Raw genomic sequence first — 12544 nt, 5'->3', positions numbered from 1 at the left:
CAGTAATGGTGAGGATAGTAAACAGTGGAGTTACCAGAAGCCTGCCATAATTACAGAGGATGCCAAGAAGCGGCTTCCTCTGTTCCTGTTGAAAGTACATCTCTGTAGGATTATGCTCAAACACATTTCCTTACAGATCCCACACCTCTCCTAAACGGGGTTATGTGTATGTCCAGATAATGCAGTCTGTGTACCTAGAATCTTTGCATTTCTAAGCTGAAAACAGTAAATTGAAATGAAAATAGGCCATGATAAGACTTTGCTTGGGAAAAGTTTCTTTGATCGATGAATGTGCTGCTTTCAGTTGAACTGGTTTGTTCTTCTGTATAGTTTAAACGATTGCAGGAGCACCTGGGTGGCTCAGTAGGTTGAGTGTCCAACTCTTGATTTCGGCTCAGGTCATGATCCAGGATCATGAGATCCATGCCCAGCGCGGAGCCTTCTTATGGGTTTCTCTTTCCCTCTCCCTCTGCGCCTTCCCGGCTTATGCACACCTGTGCATCTTCTCTCTCTCTCTCTCTCTCTCTCTCTCTCTCTCTCTCTCTCTCTCCCCCCCTCTCTCCCCCTTCCCCCCCCCCTCAAAAATAATTAAAATAAAAAAATAAAATGATTGCAAACAGACCTTCTTCGTATAGTTAATTTTTGCATGTTCTTGGATTTTGCATGTTTCATATATTTTTGGTTTTGCAAACACATTATCTATGGCACATTTGTTCTCATAATCCACCTCTGCAACTAAATGTATCATTTCCCCTAACTATGTGTTAGTTCCCTTCTCAGTGGAACTGCCATATGTGGACTTAGGCCAGAATTAAATGTTAGCAATTAAGGAAGTCTGCTTTTAAGGTAACAAAATATATTTCAAATTCAAATGGAGACTTTTTTGGTTATCTGAGCACCCTTGCTGCTGTACCTCACCCCTCTCCCATCTGCACAGTTAATTGAGAATATGTTGTTAAATTTATTTTAGTAGCAGATAAGAACTGTATCTTGTTACATTTTTATATTTTTTAGTCTTTTTAAAGCATATTATTCCTTTTATTGATATCATCCAGATGTTTATATAAAACATCCAGAGGGAGCTGCTTACTATCTCGTCTATTTGGTTTTGGCTTTTTAAAAATTTTGTGTCATGTTATGTAATGTTATGTTATTTTTTTAGTTTAAGCCACAGTAAGACCTCATTCACTCAGCAGTCAGTTTTTGACTACTGTGTGCCAGCTATGGAAAATGACATAGTATCTTCAAAAACTTCTTAATGCAAAAAATTCAGTTTTTTGAATTCTCAAAATAAGCAACATTTTCCTAGTATTTCTTAATACCTCCTAACCCCTTGTGTGTTTTATTTTATTAATTTTTATTCTCTCGTTTTTGGTGTCTTATTAGGCTTTAGAGTTAGAAGAGTCAGTTGGCTTTTTCTCTTTTTGCTCAAGATATTTAATATCTCCTTATTAAGACAAAGTATATATAGTCATCTATTCTGGCTTTTTTCTGATTGGAAGAAAGGAGAATAATGCCTCAACACATTGTTATAGGTAAAATAATAAATTCTTATATAATTAATGAATTTTTATGTACCAAATGTGAGGCATTTTATTAAGCACTTTACATGTATTATTTCACTTCATCCTTCAAACAGCCTTACAAAGTAGGTGAAATCATCATTATCAATTCCATTTTGCAGATGAGGAAACAAGCTCAGAGAGATTAAGTGACCTAGCCAAAACCTTACAGCTGGTAGATGATGGAGCCAGAATACAAACCCAGATAGCCTGACTTCAGAAGGGTATGTGCCACCAAAGAACCAAACTAAAGCTCATGAGTAAAATTTAGGAAGACAGTAGAATTACTAGTTCCTTTCTTTCTCAGACCTGCTTTTACTGCTTTGATGTATTACATAAAAATGGTTGTCTGATGGTTTCAGGTTTTAAAATGTCCTCAGTGGGGGCACCTGGGTGGGTCAGTCAGTGAAGCATCTGACTCTTGATCTCCTCTGGGTCTTGATCTCAGGGTAATGAGGTCAAGTACCTTGTTGGGGACTTTTAAGCCTGCTTAAAAATAAAATAAAATAGAATAGAATAGAATAGAATAGAATAGAATAGAATAGAATAGAATAGAATAGAAAAACATCCTTAGTGCAAGCATGTCTGCATGCCTCTTCTGGATTAGGTGGAAGAATCAGTTTAGCCCAGGTAGGGACCAGGTCCCATCCCTGTTAAGGTGAGGAGCGGTTTTCAGAAAATAAGGGTGTCTGCTTGCCATCTTGAATACTCCCAACTGCAAAGGTAATTTGCCTCATCTGAATGGTAATTAATGGATAATGTGATGGCAGAGATTGTCTAAATTGGTGAGTAAGGGAACATTGGCTAAAACTAGCTTTGGAAAGTTGATAATATAGTATGATGGTATGATAGTTGAGGCATATTTATAAGTTGTAAACCTTTATATGTTATGTGTTTATATGTTAGTAATGTCAGCTGTGTCCTATGTTATGTGTTAAGAGTATACTAAAGAATTAAAAAGTGGGGAACTAGAAACAGTGAGGGAAAGCAAGAGGGTACTTTATTTCATCTTTAAAAGCTAAGGCTAAGCTAAAGCCAGATCATGTCATGTTGTGGAAGATGTAAATGGCATAATTTTAAGGGAAAAATACACAGGTGGCAGAGAATAATAAAGTGGACATGTATTCTGTTTACTGTGTACTGAGCACTGCTCAAAATTTTTAAATAAATTCTCAGAATATGTATTAGACATGATTTTCCTTCTTTTAGAAAACGAGACAGACGAGAGGTTAAGTTGCTTACCCAAGGTCACAGAATTAACTAACTGGAAGAGCCAGAATTTGAACCTGGTGTCCAGTGTGAGGATGCTTTTTGTGTATGAGCTATTTCATATTTCATTATTATTTGTATTTGTGTGTGTGTGTGTGTGTAATTGAATTAGGTAATTCTGTGGAACTCAAATTAGTTTGAACACACAAAAAAGGTTTCCATTTTCTCAGAATATTTCAACTTGAATGTTTGTATATTCTTGGTGGGGAGGTGCTGGGGGAGAAAACCTTATTTGCCCTCAGAGTTTGCAGTTTGTTTTGAGGACAGGAGGCCACACATCAAAGGTGTAAGAACAGAAACAGGAACTTATAAAAAGAGCAAATTAATGACATGCAAAGTAGAGGCATGTCTTAAAGGGTACCAGGAATTTTTCCACAACCTAATTTTTTACTTCTATCCTTTGTCTTTCATAATGCTATTGGTTCCTTTGAGGTTTTTCAAAAACTTAGAACTATATAAACATGGGTAGAAAATAACAAAAACAAAATGAAAATGAGAAAACAAATTGCTTATATTTAACTGATTTGTATGATTTTCACCTACTGGAAAAAAATTGTCCACAGGAATTTTTGTTAGTAGAGCTGTGTATTTACCACCAAGCTAACAATGGAGAAAGATGTGTGGGCTTTGTTCAGAAGTTATCCCCCTAAGTCTCTTGTTTATGTAGAAAAAAGCGACTTTGGGATAAATTATTCCTCAACAAACAAACGAACAAAAAGTATTGCTTACACCTGACATATAGGCTGGAAGATTGGGGTGAAGTGGGAATGATTGACTGTGATACATGCCAGTTTCTTTTGGGGAGCAGTGAAAATGTTCTATAATTAATTACTGTGATGGTTACACAGTTCTATAGTTACACTAGAAAACTTGGAATTGAACACTTTAAATGGGAATGTGAATTATATCTCATTTAAAAAAATGACCTCAGGGCGCCTGGGTGGCTCAGTTGGTTAAGCAACTGATTTTAGCTCAAGTCATGATCACGAGCAGTTCATGAGTTTGAGCCCCGCATCAGGCTGTGTGCTGACAGCTCAGAGCCTGGAGCCTGCTTCAGATTCTGTGTCTCCCTCTCTCTATGCCTCTCCCCCACTTGCACTCTGTCTCTGTTTCTTGAAAAGGAAAAAACGTTAAAAAAACAAACAAACAAACAAAACCACTTGACCTCTAGTGAGTGAACATAGTGGTAAAATATACATAACATAAAAGGTAACATTTTAACTAATTTTAGGTGTACAATCCACTGGCATTAAATACATTATAGAATGTTGTGTAACAATTACCACTGTCCATTTCCAGAATCCTCTCATCATTCCAAACAGTAATTAACTTTTAATATGCCAATCCGAGTTTGGAAGCAGTAGTCTTGACCTACTTAATTTTAAACCTTTAGACTTTAAAAATACTTGCTACCCCCAAATTGAGTTTTGTTTCTCTAAAATTTTTAGCCTTTTCCATTTGTTTCCCCCTCAAACATGCTTTTTCTTTCGTGTTCCTTCAGATAACAGCAAGTTGTCCAAATAAGAAACCCCTATTATATTTTCTCTGCTTCTTTATTCCATGTATTTAATCACCAGAGCCTTTAGATTGTGCCTCCTTAATATCTTTGAATCTGTCCACTACTCTATTGCCACTGTTATTTACTTAGACTTCTGTCTACTTTCACTTGGATTTAATAGTCCTAGAAGGATCAGTCGAGCAAAAATAATTTCCAAGAATTAAGATAAATAAACATGCTTATAATAAGGAATAGGAGGCATCCACGCAGAGAGTTCAAGCGAAACGTGATAAGTCTGATGCCTTTCCTGAGTACTCTAGTCCACATTGGTTCTCCTTCCTATCCAAGATTCATTCATTCATCAAATATTTATTTTGTATCTTCTGTGTGCTTTAACAGTTTGTAACACTCTGTCCACCTTCAAAATACATGTCCTATCCACTTTTCATACACATTTCTGTCACCCTAGTACAAGCCATCGTCGCCCACGCCCCCTGTCTGCTTCTCTCTTCACCTGTTTAAATGCAGCACTTAGGTAACCCTGTTGAAACAGGAGATCTTATCAATCTTCTGTTTGAGAACCCTTGTGGGGCTTCTCCCACCTCTCAAAGTCAAAATCAGAGTCTTTCTTACAGTGAAGACCTGTGAGTCCCCTGTGGATTGGCCCTCTATAGATCGCCTGTATCACACACTCCCTTTACTGGCTCAGTTCCAACCTTGCTGGTTCACTCCACCCTAGGAAATGCCACAGGTGCTTTTGCTTCTGGGCCTTGGTGCTTTATGGAGATAGTGCTTGCTCATCCAGGTCATTTCTCAGACATCACTTGAGTGAGACATTTACCTTTTTTGTTGTCCATTTCCCACATTGGATGAACTTTGCTTCTTTTATTCCATGCAGTGTATCCAGGGCCTAGATGTCTGACAGACACACTAGACAGGTACTCAGGGTGTATTTATTTAACGTCTGCTTGCCTAGCACATAGTACATTCTTCCTTTTCTGTGTAGCCTTCCTGGTGAGATTTTTGTCTTTGGTGTAGTGACGATGATGCTACTTTTGTATCTCCTCTATTTCTAGCAAATATATGCTGAAATAAATGACATCTTTATTATTTATTTTTATGTGCTAGATTTATTTTTCTTCACAGTTTTGTGTCTTAAAAGTAGATGAGGCTTCAAAAATGTTAGTAGCCCCCCAAATCAACTTCTTTAATGTTTGCTTTTAAGTTTCTGTAAGAAATTCTGAAGCAGGCTGTCGGCGGAAGTAGGTGGGGTGACCTGGGTTGATGAACTCCGCAGCAGCGTTGCTGAGATCAACGAGCTCAGTGGCCAGTGGCAGCTGGTACCGGGTGGGATGAGGGGTGGGCAGAGCCTAGGTGGCAGCAGGGGTAGTGTGTGGCCTAGGCCATGACAGCCAATGCTGGGGAATGGTGCTTCATGGAAAACGACCCTGGTCTCTTCACTGAGCTCATTAAAGGATTTGGTTGCTGAGGAGCCCAAGTAGAAGAAATACGGAGTTTAGAGCCTAAGAATTTTGAAAAGTTAAAGCCAGTTCATGGGCTAATTTTTTTTGTTTTTCAAGTGGCAGCCAGGAAAAGAATCAGCACCCTCTGTATCTTTAGTTCAGGACTCCAGACTTGACATGATATTTTTTGCCAAGCAGAAAATTAATAATGTTTGTGCTAGTCAAGCCACAGTAAGTGTGTTATTGAATTGTACCCATCAAGGTGTCCATTTAGAAGAGACATTATCAGAGTTTAAAGAACGTTCGCAAAGCTTTGATGCAGCTATGAAAGATTTGCATTGAGCAATCCAGGTGTGATTCGACAAGTCCACAATAGCTTGTCCAGACAGCAGATGTTTGCATTTGATGCAAAGACATCAGCAAAAGAAGAAGATGCTTTTCACTCTGTCAGTTATGTTCCTGTGGACAGAAGATTGTATGAATTAGATGGATTAAGAGAAGGACCGACTGGTTTAGATGCATGAGATCAAGATGACAGCACAATGAAGCAGTCATAGAAAAACGGATACAAAAGCACAGTGAAATTTGATTTAAGTTGATGGCCATTGTGTCTGACAGAAAAATGAGACATGAACAGATAGCAGTTACTAGACAACTTGCTGAGGAACTCTTGGATGCAGATCAGGATAATAATATGTTAAGTGCTGTTCAGTCAGAGGTTGCCAAAACTCAGATGCTTATTGAAGAAATAGTACAGAAACTAAAAAGATAAGAGATCAAAAATATCAGAGGGCAGCATAATTATCTGCCTTTCATTATGGAATTTTTAAAGATCTTAGCAGAACACTAGCAGTTAATGCCACTAGTAGAAAAGGCAAAAGAAAAACAACGCAAAGAAAGCACTGGAAACAATGAAGAAGACACTTTGGGATGTGTACGCATTTCTGCTTCTGCACTTATTTTCATGGAAACCATTAAGTATAAAGAGCTTTGAACAACATCCTAGTTGACTCACCTTGATAGCACGTGTATAGTTTGGCAATAGTACCAATCTGTCTTTAACGCATGGATTCTTTCTCTGCTTGCAGCATACAGTATGCATGTAGTGCATAGTAAATAAAGGTCATTTGGGGCGCCTGTGGCTCAGTCAGTTAAGTGGCCGACTTCAGCTCAGGTCATGATCTCACAGTCCGTGGGTTCCAGCCCCGCGTCAGGCTCTGTGCTGACAGCTCAGAGCCTGGAGCCTGCTTATGATTCTGTGTCTCCCTCTCTCTCTGCCCCTCCCCTGCTCATGCTCTGTCTCTGTCTCAAAAAATAAATAAAACAAAAAAATTTTAAAAAAATAATAAAGGTCATTTAAGAGTGCTTGCCCACATTCCATTATTCGACATCGGATCTGAGAACTTCTGTTGGTTCTCTGGATGTATACTATCCTAATGAACCTAGAAATCGCACAAATGATCATCTCTTCCTGTAGTTGTTATTTGTAATTAATCTCTTAATCTTTTAGCTCACTTGCATGCTTAAAATTTATAAATGTCAGATCTTGATTAAACTGGATCTCTTGTTTCTCATCATTAATGAAAAAAATCAGTATTTGTCTTTGATATCTAAACGTTTTGAGGATTTTGACACTGAATGCAGATTATTTGAAAAAGACAAAAATATGATTTCTAGTGATTTTTTTCATTGATGCCGATAGAAAAAGTAATAAGCATCCCAATTGTATTTTAGCAGACTTAAAAAAAAAAAAAAACAACAACAGAAATCCTGAAGCATATTCACAACTACTGTATATGCACCGTTTCTTTCATTTGGTGACCTTAATATAAATTGGTCATTTTTCTCAAATCTGAGCACTTTTTAAAAAGTTTTTTTAATGTTTATTTGAGAGAGAGAGAGAGAGAGAGAATGACCAGGGGAGGAGCAGAAGAGAGGGAGACACAATCCAAAGCAGGCTCCAGGCTCTGAGCTGTCAGCACAGAGCCTTACGTGGGGCTCAAACTCACGAACCGTGAGATCATGACCTAAGCCAAAGACAGGCGCTTAATTGACTGAGCCACCCAGGTGCCCTATGAGCACTTTTGTTTTAATTGACTGTATTGAATTTGATTAAGTGGTTCATCATTTACATGGAGTAAATAATTTGTATGAAACAAACTTACACATTCTATTGAGACTTCTGTAAATGTACAAAAAAAAATTTTTTTTTACATAAGTAGCAGTTTTAATGGGGATTCAACATTCAGCTGTTTTCCTTTAGGCTCTTGAAAACCCCAGAGACTTAAGAATGTTTTTCATTACTGTTGATTATCAAATCTAAATGTTCACTTGCCAACCCACTTCCTCTTTCTTGGAAGAAGTAAAAGTTATTTTTAGACCTCTGATTTCCTGATTAAGTGGAGTCAGGAATCCCAGCAATTCTCCCTATTAAAGGATATGCTTGCACATGTAAGGAATGTTCTGTTTACCTAGGGTTTATTTAGTTCAGGAATATCTTAAACCCTGGGACAAGTCCAGCCTTCCCTAAACTGTCTGTCTACATCTACACCCTCTGCTCAGTTCTACCTTTTAAAATGGAAATCAAACTCTACTCCTTTCCAAAAGAACCCATCCTTCTATTGTAATTTAGCAAAAGCATTAGTCCTAAGAAATTAATATTTTGCCATTGCCATATTTGATGTCAGAATTTCAGATTTGAGTCTTCCTTAGAAAGCACAATCTCAAGAGAACCCATTTTTGTACATCGGTAATATATTGTGCTTACTGAGAGATTGGCGTCATTTTAACTTTTCCTTTGCGAATCTGATTAGTTCTGTGCCCATTGCAGGTTGATAATCCCGGTGATAATGCTCTGCAGCTCTCCTAAAAGGCCTTCATCCAGTAGGGCAGTTGGAACCAGATTCGTTAACAATACTTGTGCCAACCTTTCATCAGCTACTCCCCCTTGCGAACTATGTAGACAAAAAACCTAATACTAAAACATCTAGGGAAAAATGACTTTGAGAATGAAAGCAGATCCACAGGTGGAAGATAAATATTTTTATGGCCAGTATTGTCTGATTTGTGCATTTGTTCATATCATTTAAAAAAGAAAGGAGGGAAAAGAGGAAGGGCCAGCCCCTTTATGCTTTCATTTCCTGCCTCGGGGCAAGGGTTTTAACTCCAAAGTAAGCTTTTCATAACACTTTCCTTGTCTTACAAATTCCTGGAACACCTAGCAAATTTCATTATTTTTCCAGGTTTGTCTTAACTAACAAAGGCTGACAGGAGACCGCCTGAGACCACCCTGCATATATTGTCATTTTTACAAAGTCCCAGTTTGCCATCTCACTAGCAACGTATGAGAGGTTTCATATTTTTGTCAGCATTTGCTAGAGCCTCTCCAACATATTTTAATGCATTTAAAGACACATTTTCATTAGGGGAAATCAGAGAGGGAAGTGGAAAAAAGAAGAGACATTTATTGTTAACGCAAATTAGGACCTGTATCATGTTGTATTTAATATGTTTATTCGTTTCTCCCTTTGCCTTACCTTCTCAACCCAACTCAATATTTTGAGAATATTTACTACATTCCATCCAAAGGAAAAAAAATGTACAGAAACAAACAGGAAGAAGACCTAAACAAATAGAAAGATTCCTGTGCTCATGGATTGGAGGACTTGGTATTGTTAAGACAACAGTACTTCCCAAGTTGATCTACAGATTCAACAATATCCCCATCAGAATCCCAGCTGCCTTTTTTGTAGAAGTTGGCAAGTGGATCCTCATATTCATTTGGAAATGCAAGAGACAAGAGAATAGTCCAACTTGAAAAAGAACAAAGAGGAGTCACATGTCCCGAAGCTGTGGTATCAAGATAGTGTCAAACTGGCATAAGTATAGATAGACAGACCATGAAATACAAACGAGAGTCCAGAAGTAAACTTTTAATTTAGGATTAGTTGGTATTCAATAAGACAATCCAATGGAAAAGAATAGTCTCTCTTAACAAATGATTCTGAGACAATTAGATATCCGCATACAAAAGCATGAAGTTGGACCCCTACCTCCCACCATGTACAAAAATAACTCAAAATGGATCAAAAGCCTAAGTGTAAGAGCCAAATTTACCAAACTCTTAGAAGAAAATGTAGATGTACGTCTTCATGACTGTGGGATTAGGCAGTGCTTTCTTAGTTATGACACCAAAAGAATAAGCAACCAAAAAACATATATTGTACTTCATCAGAATTACAAGCTTTTGTTCTTTGGAAGACAGCCCATCCAGAAAGTGAAAATACAACCCTCAGAATGGGAGGAAGTTTTGCAAATCATGTCTGATAAGACTCTAGTATCCAGAATATAGAAAGAACTTTTATAACTCAAACTAAACAACCCAATTAAAAATGTGCAAAGGATACAAATAGGTATTTCTCCAAAAAAGATAAATGGCCAATAAACACAGAAAAAAAGGTATTTAAACCTGTTAGACGTTAGGGATTTGCAAATGAAAATCACAAGATACCACTGTACTCTCACTGGTATGGCTTAAATAAAAAAGACAGTAATGTTGGTGAGGATCTAAGCAATTGGAATGGTGTGTTCCCATATTACTGGTGGGAATGTAAAATGTCCCAGCCACTTTAGAAAACAGTTCCAGTTCCTCAAAAAGCAGACACCAAAGAGTTACCACTTTACCCAGAAATTCTCTTCCTAGGTATATTCCCAATCAAATTGAAAACATACGCAGCATTATTCACAGTAGCCAAAAAGTAGAAACAACCAGTGTGCATCAACTGATGAGTAGATAAACAAAATTCCATTAAAAAAGAATGGATTAAAAAATAATTCTCAAAAAAGAATGAAGGACTGATACATGTTATAACATGGATGAACCTTGAAAACATTAAGTGAAAGAATTAAGATACAAAAGGCCACATAAAATATGATTCCATTTATATGAAATGTCCAGAATAGGCAAATCATAGAGACAGGAAGTAGATCAACGGTTGCTCAGGGCAGTGGGGAGAGGGAAATGGGGAATGACTGTTAACGGGTAAGGAGTTTCTTTTGGGAGAGATGAATTACATACTAGTGATGGCTGCACAACTTTGAATATGCTAAAAACCATTGAGTTGTACATTTTTAAAAGGGTGAATGTTACGGGATGTGAATTATATCTTAATAAAAGGAGGAGAACTGAAAAAGAGTAGAGTAATGGGGGAGTACAATTTATTATATAAACTGTAATAATTTGTAACAGTCAAAGTAATGGAATAGAAATAAAATTCCAGAAAGGTAAGAAAAGGGTCTGCTGAAAAAAAGCCCTACCTAATCATAAAGTATTGTGTTTTAATGTACTGCTAATCATTTAGCTCATATTTTACATTGGGTTTTCCCATGTGTGGTTTTACACTTTAAATATACCAGATTGCTCCACATTTATATCTTCCTCTACATAATTGGTAATATCGTAATTGAATCTAGGGGAGGTAAAAACATACCCAAGATCATATAGCTAATGTGTCTCCAACTCAAGTTTAAGGGTAAAGAGAAGAGAAACCCATGGTTCCTATGAAGAAAGAACGTTAGGGCCAGTTATGGCTCTCAACTAACCAGGAGCAGTGCTGCCTTCCTAAGACATATTTGGAAAAATCTAGGGGCATTTTTGGTTGTCACAGATTAGGCTATGGGGTGGTGGTATTGGCATTTATTGCCAAGGGGCCAGTGATTCTTCAGGACACTGGACAGCCTTAACAACCAAGAACTGTGTCCCATATGCCAATCGCAGTCTTATTGAGAAACATTGGCAGTGGTTGACTGAAATTTTGCAGGATGCCCCCTGTTGGAAGATAGAGCAGTGACTGAAATCTTAGAATGGAAATTTGGAAGTGTTACTAGACAAGAGAACTCGTTCCAATCTTAGATTTGGTTCCTTGCCGCTCAAAAGTCAATAGTGGAGAGACAGGTGATGTTGGGAAAGGAAAGGTTGCTTTATTCAGGAAGTGGGCAACATGGGAAGATGGTGGACTAATATCTCAAAGACCATCTGCCCCATCCAGGGGAAGCCAGAAGGTTTTAAAAGGGAATGCACAGGAAAAGGGAGGGGGATATATGCAAGAGAAGCAGGTGCCCAGGCAGCCACTCCTCTGTTGACATGAGTGTGAACAGAATTGCTGGCAGCAGCAATAACTGCTTTCAAATGTAGTCAGACCTTATCTTCTGCGAAAGTTTGGTCCTTCACTCCTCAAGGCCAGTGGTCTGCAAATATCAGAGAAAGTCAGTCGGGTCTGCTACAGATCAAGGGACTTAGGTCAGAATAAGCCTGAAACAATTTAACCCTTAATACTGGTTGAAGTGCTATTATACGAAGAATGCGGGATGAAAGGAAATCTCTCGGCACCAACTCTTTCCCTAGGAACAGATGGATCAGGGCCCAAGAATCGAGGAGATGTGTGGCCTCCAGGGCTGGGATGGTGGAGGCAGGGTTAGTGTAAGATTCTTAAGAGGCAGGTAAGTCTCCAAGGGAGGCTCCAGCAGGCACCATCAGTGACTTTAATTAAACAGTTACTCAGTTCTTTTTTTACATTCCTGTTAACTACCATTCCCTTTTATGTCCTACTTAATACAGAAGCTAAACAGGATCTGTGAGCAGTGGTTGAGGGTACAGTCTTTGAACCAAGGAGTTCAAATCCTGGTTCCTCCTCTTGGAGTTACTTAGCCTCTCCTGGCATTGGTTTACTTTCCCCAGCTGCAAAATAACTCTT

At 38.1% G+C, this 12544-nt stretch overlaps 1 protein-coding gene and 1 pseudogene across 1 annotated transcript in view; both read left to right on the top strand.

Annotated features, from left to right (window-relative positions):
* The window catches only part of SPTLC2 (serine palmitoyltransferase long chain base subunit 2), a 102546-nt gene that overhangs the window by 74399 nt on the left and 15603 nt on the right, over positions 1-12544 (top strand). The window lies entirely within an intron of this gene.
* LOC132670139 (ubiquitin carboxyl-terminal hydrolase isozyme L5 pseudogene) lies at positions 1356-11276 on the top strand (annotated as a pseudogene).

This window comes from Panthera onca, chromosome B3 (assembly GCF_046562875.1).
Source record: "Panthera onca isolate mPanOnc1 chromosome B3, mPanOnc1 haplotype 2, whole genome shotgun sequence".
Lineage (NCBI taxonomy): Eukaryota > Metazoa > Chordata > Mammalia > Carnivora > Felidae > Panthera > Panthera onca.
Note: the sequence above shows the minus strand (reverse complement) of the source record. Positions and strands in the feature narration are given on the sequence as shown.